Here is a 14,705-nt window from a genome sequence, read left to right as displayed (position 1 = left end):
GCACTGGGGGAAGACAGAGGAGGGTGAGCAGATGTAAGGAAACATGGAGACCCAACATCACAGTTAAGAAGACAGCTACTGTTGCTGTGGTGCTTGAACATGGAGAAAACAAGCTGCTCTCRAAAGGWCTGGGAGATCTGTATAGGAAAGAGATCTGCACCCGAGATAAAAAAAAACCTGGCCTTTGAGGACTGGACTGATCATAAGCCAAAAAGGGGGAAGAGGCTTGTCCCCCCACCTCACGTCTGAAGCGAGTTGATGCTTAGAAGAAGCTGTGTTCTGTCAGGAGATTTGAGAGAGTGGCCTTGCAGCCGGCTTTAGAGGACTGTTTTCCTTTCTCCCATGAGGTAAAGAAAAAGAATCCCATGCCATCACCAGTTATACACTGACGGTTTCTTGGGAAAATAACTTCCACAGCTTGGAGCTGTAASAACTCTTCTACAGTGCTGGACRACAACTGTAATGAGCAGTCTGATCTATGTTAAAACTTTTATCCTTGCCCCTCTTGCGCCGGGAAGGCATGGAGGGTGGGCAGCGGCAACCTGGGAGAGACAGGTTCACAGAAAGAGTAACAGGTGTCTTAAAATGTCCATTTTTATTTCTTCTCCTTGTAAATTTTTCCCWATCGTTGTTCCCCTCCCCGGTGCAGTAGTATTCTTAGTAGTTTTTAGTAATAAATCTATTTTGCAACTCAAGTTATTCAGCCTGTCTGACCACTTCTGGAGCATATATGTATCTTTCTCTCAATTATGTTATCTAAAAGCCATAAATTTTAGTGTTAATTGGGCTTTTGCTCTCCCTTCTCCCTCTCTGGTGGAGGAGGGGGAGGGAACGTCGTGGGTGCTTTGGCTTTTTTCRGCCAAGTTCAAACCATGACACAGGCTTAGTGCCATAACCACTTCTCTGGGGAGCCTGTTCTGTTCCACTCTCAACAACCCTCAGCGTGAAGAATATTTCCCTAATATCCAACCTAAACCTCCTTGTTCATGCCGTTCCCACAGGCYCTTCACTGGTCACCAGAGAGAAGAAATCAAATGCCTGCCCCTCCACTTCTCAGCGAAGCTGCAGTCTGCTGTGAGGTTTCCCCCCAGTCTCTTGTCCAGGCAGAACAAGCCAAGTGACCTCAGCTGCTCTTAATGTAGCATCCCCACCAAACATTTTACCATTTTCATACCTCTCCTTTAGACATTCTTTAGCATTTCTAGTAATTGCTCGACGATTTCCCTGTGCTCTCTCTTCTGCCCTGTGTTTTTCAAACTATCTTTCGGAGCTTCGACAGCAAAGCCGAGGGCCCTTCTCTCGGAGCATGAGGAGAACTTTATGCCCCCCTTTGAGAGAGGCGCTGCGTGCACTGAGAAACGCGAGAACGCCACAAACCACGGAGGCCCTGGGAAAGCGAAGCTATTTCGGACGGGCATCTTGCGCATGTTTTTAAATCCGGGCCTCCGGCGTATCCCCCGCAACCCACCCGCAGTGCCCCACCGCTGCCGGTCCCCCCCACCGCGGCTCGGCCCTTCCGCACGAGAACACGGTCCTGTTGGCCATCCTCGGCGGCCCGCGGGAGATAAGGCGGCCGGGGACACGGGATTTCCAAGGATTCCCAGGCGGCGGGGCGGGAGAAGGAGCGGGAGTGACGGAGAGCTGAACGCTCGGCTCCCCCGCGACCCCGGGGCGACTGCTGACGAGCGCCGCGAGCGCCGGCCGCCCATTGGCTGTGGTGCGGCCAATCAGGGCCGGGCGCGGAGCGGAGCGGAGCAGCGCTCGCCCTCGCCTCGCCCGGCGGCCCCGCGCGCGCGGGGGGCGGGGTGACGTGACGCTGTGTTTACATCCTCTCAGCTGTCGGGCCCCGCCTCCCCGCCCTGTCCCGTCCCGTCCCGTCCCTCGCACCGGCACCGGCACCGGCCGCGGAACCGACCCGCACTGCCCGGCCCGCGCCTGCCAGCGCCGCCCTCCGCTCGAACGGCCGGCCGGAGCGCTCTCCTGCCCCCCCAGGCGGGTCTCGCCGCTGCCGCCCAGCGCAGGGTCCGGGGCCCGCTGCGGAACGGGTGAGTGTCCCGCACTGTGCGGGGGTTGGTGGGCAGAACTGCGCTCCGGCCGCGCTGTGCRGCGCGGAGGCCCCGTTGGACGGCCGGGACGGTGGGTTGCGGTGGGGGAGGGGGAGAGCGCTGCCCGCCGGCCCCTGCCCTCCGGCCCTTGCCCTCCGCTGGCTCCTGGGGCGCTCCGATGCCCATTGTCCGCGGCCCATACGCAGGCGCGGGGGAAGGGAGCTGGGGGGGGGGCGGTTGTTTTTGCGCAGCCGGGACRGGGCGAGGGCTCGCTCAGGGAGGGGACAACACGGGCTCTGTGCGTACGCCTTCGGCAGCCCCTTCATCCTCCTCCTTCTTCTCCTTTGCTCGACCCCCGCGCCCTCGYACCGCCTGCGCCATAAAAAATCTATGGCCCAAAAAGGATTGGGAGGAGGAGAGGTGGTTGATAACCGCCGCGGGCCCGGGCAGCTGTGAGAGGACGAGTGCAGGAGAGAAGGTTCCAGCCGGTGGGGGGTGGTGGTGCAGGCAAGGTGAGGGCAGCGTTTATCCCCCGCTGGGGCTCAGTGCCTTGCCTTCCCCGCCATGACGGCTGTGGGTTTGCTTTTTGCCTTTGAGGGCATAATATATGTATATATATATATATCTATCTCTTTGCAGTGAGAAGGGGAGCTTGGGTTTTTGTTTGGGGTTGGTTTGTTTGGTTGCGTTTTTCTCTGTCGACTCTTTATAACCTTCAGGGKCTTGTGGGGGCTGCGTCTTCTGGGCCGAGGCATCGTTGAGGGGTGCGTGAGACAACATTATGTTCTGTTTCAAGAAAAACCCGTGGGCAAATGAAGGGTATTTCTCCTTTCGGGAGTGGAGGAGGCGGTGCAGCTGCAGCAAAAAGAAGATACTTTGTTTATGTAAATAAAGTGTGTGAAATGCGCGGTAACTTCGCTTTTCTCAAGCCAGGGTGAGTCGGTCGGTGAGCGTTCCTGGCGTCAGCGGCAGGGGGAAAAGGAGAAAGCTGCCCCTGCCCCCCGTTTTGCCATAAACGCACATTTTGTCTCTGTTTATATTGTGGTCTCTGTTTTGGCTGGGAGAAGCGTAAGGGGAGGGGCAGGAACTGTCTCTGGGGCTGCCATCTCCTCCCCTCTGTTTTCTTTGTTGTTATCTGCTCGGGGAGGCGTCCTGGGGTCACGTCTGTAGCTGAGCTGTGGTCTGCGGTGTTAATGGGATTCCTCTTGGGCCCGAAAGCTCGGGCCGCGTTCTGTAGCGAATGTGCGGGTCTTGTCTGCCCTCCGTCCGCCCTCCTCCCCCCTGTCTCCGCAGTTGTCAGCAGCTCGCATTGAAGTTGCAGGAAGGGGAAGGGGGGGGTAGAGGGGAAAGGAATCTTGGCATTTATTTGATACTCGGTCAGCAGCCTGGATCTGCTTTATGCAGCTCTGTCGTAAAAAAAAAAAAAAAAAAAAAAAAAAAAAAAAAAAAACAAAAAAAAAACCCCAAAAAACCAAACCAACAGAATAACAAAAAAACCCCAAAAAAAACAACAAAAAAAACCCCCACCCTACCAAACAACAAAAAAAGGAAACAGACGCCTTAAGTGGAAGGGTGAGGGGATGTCTGTTTGAAAACAAGGTCTTCAGAGTCTTTATGAAAGTACTAAGCTGCTGCAGTGTGTGGAAAATGCTTGTGTCCTTTCAGTACTTGCCAGGGCCGACGTAGTTACTGTTTTCCTAGTGGGTATTTTTTTACTCCTGTCAAGTGAAAGTCAAGTCAAAGTTGAGCTGCAGACTTTAGCAAGAAACTAAGGTTCTGCCTCATAAAGACCGGGAAACTTTGAGACACCCACAAAAATATCCAGAATAAGACCAGTCAGCTGAAGTCCTTCTGACCATATGACCTCTGTGTTACAGAGAATGCTTTTTAAGATGCAAGACACAAAAAATCTAGCGCTTAAAGTTAGTAAATTACAATAATGTGGGGTGAGAATGTCTTTGTGATGTTAATCCATTATGCTTGCAAATGAATCCTGATGTGTGATACATTTTTTTTCCTCAACAGGACCATTACCTTACACTGGGCAGATGATGTCTGGAAGGAATCAGGCTTGGATAATTGGAGCTGCCTTCTGCAGARCTCCTGCCTGATTTGTTGGGAAAGTTTGAAAAGTATTTTGGATGTGTAGATGGAAAACTGTATGAAAGATCTATTGGTATTTTAACTGACTTTGTGTGAATAAATATAATGATAGGAATGTAAGAAGTATGTGAGTGAGGTCAGAGAGCCACAATGAGGGCTTTGGAGATGGACACTTAGCCAGATGTTCTTTACAACAGTCAGTGTCCCTCAGAAATGCTRGAAAATACAATTGGATGTTGTTGGAAGGTCTGCAGTGAGGAGAATATAATGAAAGCCCAGTAACAGAAAAAAATATTTAATGCTGAGCAGTCCTGGATGGCCAAATTTTATCACTGTGTCTGTGCAGGATTAGGTTCCTTCCCTGCATAATCGCTGATCTTCACTCCAGAATTCTTGTAAAAATCTTCCTGCCTCTCTAACTGGCCTTCTCTCTGTATTTTTTTCATTTAAACTATATCATGACTTGCTTTAGATATATGTGACTGGCCAGTTTCAATTTTGCAGTATTCTATTTATAAATTAAGAAGCCTTGCCATCTTTATAATCATAATCTTGCAGTTTGGTGATTTTTATTGCTTAGTCTTCTGTTTGCCTGTCAGTGACTGCCCCAAGTTGCAGGTCCTTTTGTAGAGGCTTCTGCCTAGTAGGGGACCTAAGAATTGGGCTTAAGTGCCAGACATGTATTGTAGTTTTCCATGCCTATGTGGAATCATACCAGAACACTCACTTTACAGTGTTTCTGTAAACTTTAAGTGCTTTGAGATGGGAAGTGTGTTTTCTGAAGCTAAAGGTAGGCTTAGGCATGATGCCAGTACAGGTGGAAGTCTTGCCTARGATATTTTTTCTTTTAGGCAAACTTAAAAGATGTTAGCACAGTGATCAAACTTGAATTTCCTACTGCAAGAYGTAGTTCAGGGTTCTTGTTTTTTTTCCCGCAGAACCAGCCAATAAAATCTTTCCATGCAGTGTCTCCAAAAGGTTTGTCAGGTATTTCAAAAGTTCCTCAGAACAAATACATTAAAAGCAATTATGAAATATTAAGCATTATGGGAATGCTCGTGCCGGTCTTAGGTGCATGGAGAGAAACACCTGAGAGTGCAGTCACTTTTTCTGGCTGAGAGGTGTGTRTTACATGTACCTGTTCTTGTCATTTCCTGCTTTGTTCCCTTTTAGCAGGAATGTCACAGAGATCTGCTATTTTACCCTGCTGAACTGAAAGTGATGTTCCTAGATGATGGTTAATTAACTCTGTATGTAGGAAAAGTGCCTTGAAGTCTATAGCGCTTGGCACTCTAGAATGCTGATATGATTTAATGTAATCTCATTTATTTTACTACTTAGAAGGTAAATTCCTCAAAGCAGAAGTGGGTAGAATGTATGTGCAGTGATGTTTTGCAAATGAATAATCAGGTATGTGACTGGCCTAAGGCACTCCAGGAATCTTCTGGTAGGGTCAGAGGTTGATCTATGTGCTTCATCTCCAACCAACAAGTGTGGATTTTTTKGATGGATAATTATTTTAATGTACCTGTTTTGTAGAAGTGTCATTACTCTGTTGCAGTTCATCATTTATGGACTTACAGGGACTAAAGTGTGGTATTTTATATTAAATATTATGGGTATAATTACATGAGAGCATCAGGAAATAACTACTGYGCTCCAATTCCTTTAGGACTTATTTGTGTGCACTGGATGTTAATGAAAGCCTTYAGGCCTCCTTCATGCAAGCTCTTGAAGCAGTTTCTGTTGTTATTTAAGAAATTTGGGCTTTCCCAAACTTCTGGTCCTTGAAGAAAGGATAAMATTTCTAGCAGGTTAGGATGCTGGATGTAATTTTTTGCAGGACTGAAAGATAGCTGGCTGGCATTCAGAACAGTGGTGTTGGTTCTCTGTCCTTTTAGTCCTGGTATGKCATGTCTACTTCATGCTTCAGACATAGTGTTGCAAAGTTGACAGTGATGTTAACTGATCTCAGGGAGCTTGGAATATTGATGGAATGTATGTGTGTGGATTCTTGCTGAGTCTGCTTCTGATCMGAAACTTACTGAAAGAAGTAAATGTAAACCATAAGCAAAGATGTCTTTAAAGATTGCAGTTAGTCCAAATAAACTTATTTTTGGAAAGAAAAAAATTATTAGAAACTGATCTGGAGAGCAGCTGTAGGGTCTTTATGACTTGTACGTTGGGACTACAACTGGTATGTGACGTATTTCTAAATTTTCACTAGTCTTTTAAATTGAAGCACAAAAATATAAATTGTCCTTTATTGTGAGGAAAAGACCCTGATTTAGAAGTCATTACAAAGCATTTAAAGAAGAAAAGACAAAACCTTAAACTCCACAGCTCTAAAAGAGTTTAGGCACTGCATCACTCTGGGAAATCAYAGGTTACAGATTCTGATATATTCTCATATGGTGAAGTTCTAGGAGGTGGAGTGACTAGAACTCCTTAAAGGCACTGTCTTATGGAAAAAAAAAAAGCTTGGAGCCTGTTTCTTAGCAAATGAAGGCTGGTTTTGTTTTGTTTCATGTTTAATGAAAAAAGGATGTAAAGATCTTGCTTTTACAGGTGCAGGGTTCGAGCTCAGTGAGTTGCATGAAATTGGACATTTAAGATACTGTGAGTGTTGTTAAGGTGACATAACAGGTGAGGTTTGGAATGCCTCTCARGTATCGCATTTCACTTGATTTTCTCAAAGTATGTGCTCAGCATGCACTTGCAAAACAAAGTTGGATTTGCTGAGTTTCTAGGGTGAACAATTGGAATTAATTTTTAAAAAACTTGTCTGAGAAAACAAATAAAAGGTGATGGGATTAGATCAAGTAGTTTGATAGTGACATGGGATGTTCTGAATCCCGAATGAAAGACTTCTCTATGGAGATGCGGTAGGGCATCTAAGTTGTCATTGTGGAGCTATTAGATTTGAGAGGATTTATTGAAGGTCTGCATTATCTGAAGTATTAACGAAAAAAGATGCCAGACTGAATAAATCTAAAGTAGGGGTAGGTGAGAGGTTAGGGAAGAGAGTCCTTGTCTTGGTTGCTGACATGCTTTCTTTGCTGGAGATGGCATGTACATACATGCACAGGGAACCTGTGGGCAACCRACCAATTCTGTGGCAGTGTAGAGACTATAAACAGAATCTCTGTTCTGAATGTTTTTAGAACCTGGTGATCACAGAGTGGTTGCAAGTCAGTGTCTCCAGGTTTGCTCTCCTGGTCTCTTTTGGCCTTTTTTCTAGTTGCTTTTCCAGTCCCAACTGTTAGGCTCCTTTCAAAGCACTCTTAAGTCACACAGAAAGACAGCTCTTACGAGTTACTCGAAGAGAAGCAAAGACAGGATGTGGGCAKAAGAGTTTTCTGTTTTGTTATTTAGTGCTAATTGTTGCTGTAGCACCAGCCAAGTAGCCAGTAGTTAGCATGAGCACCTAAAATAGCACTAGAAGTCTGTATTTGAGCACTAGAGTCACATTGCAAATACCAGAAGTTTTCTGTTTTTATTACAAAACCTTTTCTTTGCCTGAGTCCTAAATAGATGTCTCATTAAAACTGTCAGCAATCAYAATTATTTCTTCCATTTTTTAACAATTGGCTTGTTAAAGTCTTAAGTGATAGCTGCATATCTCTAATGGCAAATTAAGCAATCTTGAAAACTATTTTCAGGATGAATAGTGACAACTTTGTAATACTGGGATAATGTTCCTCCAGGAGGCATCTGTCACTGGGAAGATTTTTTTTTCCCCAGCTGATGTCTACAAATGTCTTTTTAGATTTAGTGGTGGGAGAGTCAAATCAGAGATGTTCTAAAGTACTAGTTTAAGATGTAGTGAAAGGCAGTTTGCAGTAATATTGTAGAACACAGAAAGAATGTAACTATTAAAAGTATGTATTGGTACCATCCTTCAWGCAAAACAAATAGAATTTGTTATGAGTTGTCTTCAGGAATGAAAGCGAACTAGATTTCAAAGAGATCATCTCAGAGGTGACATGTCTTAATTATTTGTTCATATTTAAAAACCAGACAAATCTTCCTCTCTGAAAAGATTTCTGCATCAATGTGTGGTTTTTGTAAGTGAAGTGATAGTAATTGGAATTGTTTATAATAACTAGTGAATCACAGTTGGCAATTGATATGCCTATGGCATCCCTGTTGCAARTGAAAGGCTTGATTCCTGTAAATGGTTGTTTTAACATTGAAAGAAGAATTAGGACCATGTGCTTGGCAGAAAATGAGAGGTGATTACTATTTGGAGAATTTGTTATTTCTGTACCAAATACTTTTAGCAGATATTTGGGAATTACCATGTGGTTTTCTTGACATATAAAAGAAAAAGCCAAGCAATACTACTCAACCCAGTCAGGATGACTGTGCTGTATGATGGTCTGTATATCAAAGTTTAAAAAAGAGATGATTGTGGGAGCCAATATCCTCATAATAATATTTTCAGCACAGTTGTTTTTGCTTGATRTGTATGGCTGAAATGTATGGAAGTCAGCATTGCTGAAAGGGTGAACTCCAAAGTTCTCTRAAGGAGATGCTTAATTTTGACAAATGGTTAATATTTCTGTAGTACTAATAACTTCAGCTAATAAGGACTGCTGTATTTCTACTGGGACATCAGTTTACCATTACAGGATTTGATTTTCATTGGAAAATCTTTCCTTGAGACTCGTGCACTTCTTGTTTACTCTTGTAGTTTTTGTTGGAACCTGGTGGTGGGGTTTTGCTGGCTTGTTTTCTCCTGCTGCATGTGATCCTGCTTTTTATTTGCAAAACTGTCCCCTTTACCCTTTTGAGAATAAACTGTGGTTTTCTTTCCATTCAGTGCAGTCCAGTTTGTTAAGCTTTGCCATGTTCTCCCTTCAAGAAACTCTAAATTTGGCATTATTGTGGTCAGAAGATCAGTGAAACTGGAAGGACACAAAAAAGTTGAGGTGCTGTGTTTTTTTGACTTCTGCTGAGCTGACATCTGCAGTATTATAAAATCCATAGGCCTCAGTCGCTCATTATTTGCTTCAGTTAATTATGCATTCATCATGACTAAGACTCCTTACTGCCAAGTTTCCTGAGATTCTGCGACGTTTTTTGAAGTAATTCAGTTGTCAGAAAAAGTCAGTGTAAAATTTGACTTCTCAATTCTGGCATTCTCTGGATTAGCTGGAGTTGTTTTCATGATGTAACTACATCAGGTTGTGTGAGCATAGCAGCCTCTTGTGTTATATCTGTAAACTACACTTTTGTCAGGTGAAAATCATGTGCTTTCTATGTGTGCAAAAAAACCACAGTAAGACTGTGGGAATGATGATTAACTTGAGCTGTGCAGTGCACAGCTACTATATAGGTAATGGTAAAAGGTTTTCAACTTCCATTTCTTGCTGAAATATTTGCGTGCATGTCTTAGAATGGTTACTGGAGCCTTCACAAATGCTTCAAATCCCTTCCAGATGACATCTGCTATTCTTGGTACTGTAAGCAAATTATAACTTCGGAGCCACATTTAGAGTAGTACTTGATTCATACCTGGAGACAAAGAAAAACAATAATTCAGAAACATTTTCAAGTTAAAAATGTGCTTATGTGTTTTGTTTTGGRTTTCTAAAGAAGGCCTATAAGGGGTTTTGTTCAAGTATTTCTAGTTTTTAGTTTAGGTTAGGTTTTTAGTGGCCTCAGGTCCAGTGAGTAGTGATGCTAAGTACATGTTCTCAGTAGCAAACAAACATGTRTTCAGCATGCACATATATGTACATATATAATTTGCCACCACACCAACACAGAAACTGCACTAATGCAGGCACAAACAGCACCACTGGYCTTAACCTGTTACTCTTTCTGGATGGCCAAGCTAAATGTCTGCAAGCACATATTTGTTTATGTTATGAATCTTTCCAGTTTCTGGGTTTAGGCGCTCATTCTACCCTGGAACCAGCTCTTCMGTCCATTTATGTCCCATTGCCTCTTACACAAATGAACATGCTCAGCTGCCAATCCCAAACACCACAGATTCTCCAGCAGCTCACCTTGGACCYTTCTTTGTTCTTCCAGCAGCTGTCTCCTTCTGCTGCCTCACTCAGTCTATCCTGTCCCAGATCCAAGTCCACTCTACCCGTTTGCTGGTAGTCCTGCTTGGTATGCTGTGAAATTACACCCTGACCTGGAGAAGCTCACACCCTGCTTTGCTGGCACCACAGACCACCTGGACCCTGTGATCTGACTCCATGTCCTGTAGATGCACATGGGCACCAAACAGAGGCCCAAGAAAGASTTGCAGAAGGAGATTACCAGACAAGATAGGCAGAGCACAGCTGGACACACATACTGACCTGTAGCCTGCTCACGGGTGGCCTGTCCCTCTTGTCACTATAACCCTGGCTTTCCTGTGCTCGTTTCTCCCCTAGTCACTGTGATTTTTCCCATTCCCTACCTCTGGTTCTTCTAAGCATCCCCAAGTCCCTTTCCCCTGCCCTCTATAGTAACTCTTGTAGCCCTGTAAGAGTCATGGCTTTTGATCTGAGAAATGCCTTGGAGAGGCACCATGGTGGTGGGAGTGTGGAGAAGGTTCATGGTAGCCCAGGTCAGGATATTCACATGTATYTCCCCCACTCCTAAGTTTACCTCTGCCCCTTTGTGTGTAGAAAAGCTTTCTATAACATTAACCCAACAAGGTTACCTTTGATATGTGCAGGAAAATGATCTGTTTAATCATTTGCAAGCCCTGTGGGAAATACTCACTGCCCGCAGAGGTGTCAATTCTAGTGATACTGATTCTAGTGATACTAGTGATTACAAAAGCAACACTTTGAAACATTACCTCAAAGTAGGGATAATAGAATATTCGCATGAAGCTTTGTGAAACAGACTTTGATAATGGCATTAATGCTGTAACCTTTTACATTGTAACTAAAGTGTTGATTTTTTTTTTTCCTTGATGACTAGAGACTTTTTGGTAGAATTTAATATAGACTTGGTTCATACTTGATTTGTATACTTTGAAAGTTTTGATAAATCATCACTTTCTTTTGGTAAGAACCATGAAAGGATAGTTGATCTCTCCTTTATATAAAGTAAGCACTGAAAATCTTAAGTAGTAGAGATTTATGGACAAAGTCATATCATTTTTAGTTGTGTTCTTCATGAATTTATGCTATGTGTGAAGAGAGAGATTATGATATGGATCCTGAAAGTGTAAAGCTTTTGGAGATATGCAGGATTTGGGGATTAAAAAGAAGGAAGTAGGGTAGATACCCATTGCTTTCTTTGACAAGATAAAAGTAACTCAGTGTGCAAGTGTTAGCAAACAAGTTAAATTTAAAAAAATTATGAACCCAATGTGATGCTTCTGGAAGACTGCGTCAGTGGAAGAATTTTGTGTCATGGTTCTGAGGAAGAGAACCAGGAAACAGGAGTAGGTTTTACTCTTTCTTCCCTCTTGGGAATTACAGGCCTATGKAATAAAATAACTTCTCAAATCATATTGTTGTAATGGGCTGGACTGTTTTAAGAATCAAACAAGAACTGGGATTAGGTTTTTCCTTAAATTGTATTTATTTATCATCTCRTAAGAAGAGAGTGTATAATAAATAAAAGTTAGCTGTAAAAGCAAACATCATGATAATACATGTTTGAGTCATTTATGTTRTTAAGTTATTTTTTAAACTAAAAAGTTTTAGTGTACTTGGAGCTTGATAAATTTGATTGATATTTTTGTTTTTTAATTGGGCTTGGGTTTTTTTTTTTTTTTGTAGAGACTGAAGTAAATGCATAGCTCCAAGATGAGGTTTCAAGTGTCAGGAATGTAACTATCTTCTATTTTTACACTTGACCTCATTTCTATTTTCTTTTGCTAAAGGCAACAGGCGTATGTTGTTCTGTTGCTGCTGGAAGTGAGTTATTTAAATAACTTGAAATGGTTATGTGCAATAAATTTTTGAAACTTAGTACGGGCTGAAATAGTGAAAATTTTGCCTAGTCAAAGTTATATGAAGTGTGACTTGATCTGCTTAAGAACTATAACTTTTATGGTAAAAGGTTAGGAAAACATGTTTCAGTTCTTGTACAAAGCCTGCTTTATACCTCATCATGAAAGAGGATTCTCTCTCCCATGCCCCCAGTTGGTACTGGCTACTCTCTGAAGGTGATTGCTCAAAGTAAAGGGGGCATCATTTTACTGTGGTTTGTTGTGTTCTGGTTTGTTCTGTTCTACCCAAACTAAATTATTAACCATTTTCTTTCATGAAGWCAAACCAGTTTTGTTTTTAAAAAGTTGAGTATTTGGCTTGTTTTTTATAGATGTCAAGGTGTCTTAGCTGGAAAGTGATCAAAATAACACTAAAATTTGCAGAAATGTTTATGTCACTTTTATGCTTTCTGCCTTTTCAGGCGAAACAGGATTAGATACACAAGAACTTGTTTGTTTTACACATCACTCTACAGCTCTTCTAATTCTTAACATTTGTCTGTTATAGCTTACATGAACCTACTTGAAATTACTACTCTGTGTTAAATATCCATCTACAAAGCTGTGGATTGTGGCAATGAGTTTTGCAGCCTGGTCACTCTATATCTCACTAATTTGTGAAATATGTGCACAGACAGCAGTTTCTGATCTGCCAAACAGGTGCATGAGACAGACTCAGTGAATATCAGACATCCATATGTATGAAACAATAATTCATATCTGTTGTGAAGTTCTGATATTTTAGGCAGTGAACAAACTGCTATTACCTGCTATCTCCTGTTTGTGTCAGTCTGTTGGGCCCTTGAGAGAGGCTTTTCATCTTTTCCCTTTCTCCCAACCAGACTGTGATAAAGCTCTTTGGCTAGTTTATACTGGACAAGCTAAAAATAGTTGTGGCCTGGGACTAGGCATAGCTGTAGGCACAACTCTCAGGRGCTGAGACCTTTACAAAATGTGCTAGAGGAGGACTGCCAGATTCTGTCAGGACACCAGTATCAGAGGAAGGGCAGGGGAACTTCTGCATGTTAGACATTGGATTAAACTGATATCCTTCGCTTATGAGATCTTCAGCGGAGCTTTGAAAGGTCACCAAGTCATCTTAGGCTCCCCAGAGATGAGAGCATTTTATGCACTGTCTTACAGCTGAGCAACAAGAAATGTTTTGGACTGGGTGTGTGTAGACAAGAAATATTAATTATTTCGAAGTCTGCAATTGATGGTACACCATAGGGTATGCAGGGGCACAGCCAGTGTTCATTCTGTCGTAAAGGTATACATACAACCTGTTGAGATGCGATCACCAATTTGCCTATAGCTGAACTCTAAGGGCAAGCAACGGACTGGCAGTGCTTGTTTTGCTGACAGCTTGCCACTGAATAGTGGGAAAATAACATGCCATGCTGCTCTGATCAGGTACTGTTACCAGAGACTGTGTAGTTCTGTCACTCAAGCTGCATCACATACTGCCACAGACTTTGGCTCTTACCATTTTCAATCAGGTATTCAGACTTCCGTTATCACTGCTCTCTGAAATTACTGAAATAGTTTAGGGTTTCTTTTTGATTCTAGTAGACTTTATCACTGAGCTGACACATAGCAGATTTTAGATCTAGGAATTTTTTAATATATTGCTAGCCAGCAGCATCTTGCTGCTTTGAAAAATTATTTTCAGAGCACTTAAGGGCCTACTTTCTTATCAGCACTTCTGGTCATCTGTTTCAAGTAAGGCAGAGCTGGCTCTGGGTCTGAGCAGCAACTGGTTYTTAATGCTGTCTGTCAGTAACTGGCAAACTCTTTGTGCCAGACAGACTGATRTCTTCAGGACAGGTGGTAATGTCAGGTGCTTAAAATCTCATGAGACTTGTGCAAAGACAGGTTAATCAGGGAATTTGAGAGCTGTTAGTCATCTCATCAACCTTCTTTATTCATGGGGGCTTTTTCATTTTATAAATAACATTTCTTGACAAAAGATTTATGGTAGATACTGCCTGAATTAAAAATTATTATGAAATTAGACACTAGCAAATCCTTTGAAGAGAAGTTTCTGTATTTGRTCCCAATTTAAAGTTTTTTTGTATAATTAATGATTAGATTCAATATGTTTGTAGGTAGGCAAATCCTAAATATCTCATGYATTTGGGGTGTGAAGTGTGTGGAGGAAATAATTTTGTACAGACRACCAGTAGATATTCCTTACTAGCAATCAGTGAGTCTATGTTAGAAGAAGAAACTGCTCTTGAAGACTGAGAGGCTCAGCCTGGCCATTTTTGTTTTGTTGCCCAGATTTTAAGCAGTAAGGAGAGCCAATTCAGGACATGGGGTTAAGCTGCACATTAAAATTTCCATCCAGGATGTACGTAGGATTGTCTGCTTTGCTTTGTAATAAAAGGTAAAGAATTTTCAAGTCTTTATTAGCATRCCTGCAAACAGGTTTGGCATAACAGAACTGATGTATAGAAAAATGTTCCTTCCAGCATTCAGTCCTTGGTRTCGTGTGAAGAGGGTAGGTGGAATTTCAGATGAGAAAAACAATTTCAGTACAGTAGGCATGACCAAGAAAGGAATGTATCCTAGTTCAAAGAAGAGGGGGAAAAAAAAAAAAC

The 14,705-nt window shown here is 42.7% G+C and overlaps 1 protein-coding gene across 1 annotated transcript in view; it reads left to right on the top strand.

Annotated features, from left to right (window-relative positions):
- The first annotated feature begins 1,859 nt into the window (after positions 1-1,859).
- PCMTD1 (protein-L-isoaspartate (D-aspartate) O-methyltransferase domain containing 1) overlaps positions 1,860-14,705 on the top strand; it is a 42,452-nt gene continuing 29,606 nt past the window's right edge. The window contains exon 1 of the mRNA XM_057368310.1: positions 1,860-2,045. The gene's annotated coding sequence lies outside the window, so the exon portion shown is untranslated. The remainder of the gene's footprint in view (positions 2,046-14,705) is intronic.

This window comes from Malurus melanocephalus, unplaced genomic scaffold (genome assembly GCF_030028575.1).
Source record: "Malurus melanocephalus ecotype Western Australia unplaced genomic scaffold, MMel_1.1 scaffold_90, whole genome shotgun sequence".
Classification (NCBI taxonomy): Eukaryota; Metazoa; Chordata; class Aves; order Passeriformes; family Maluridae; genus Malurus; species Malurus melanocephalus.
Note: the sequence above shows the minus strand (reverse complement) of the source record. Positions and strands in the feature narration are given on the sequence as shown.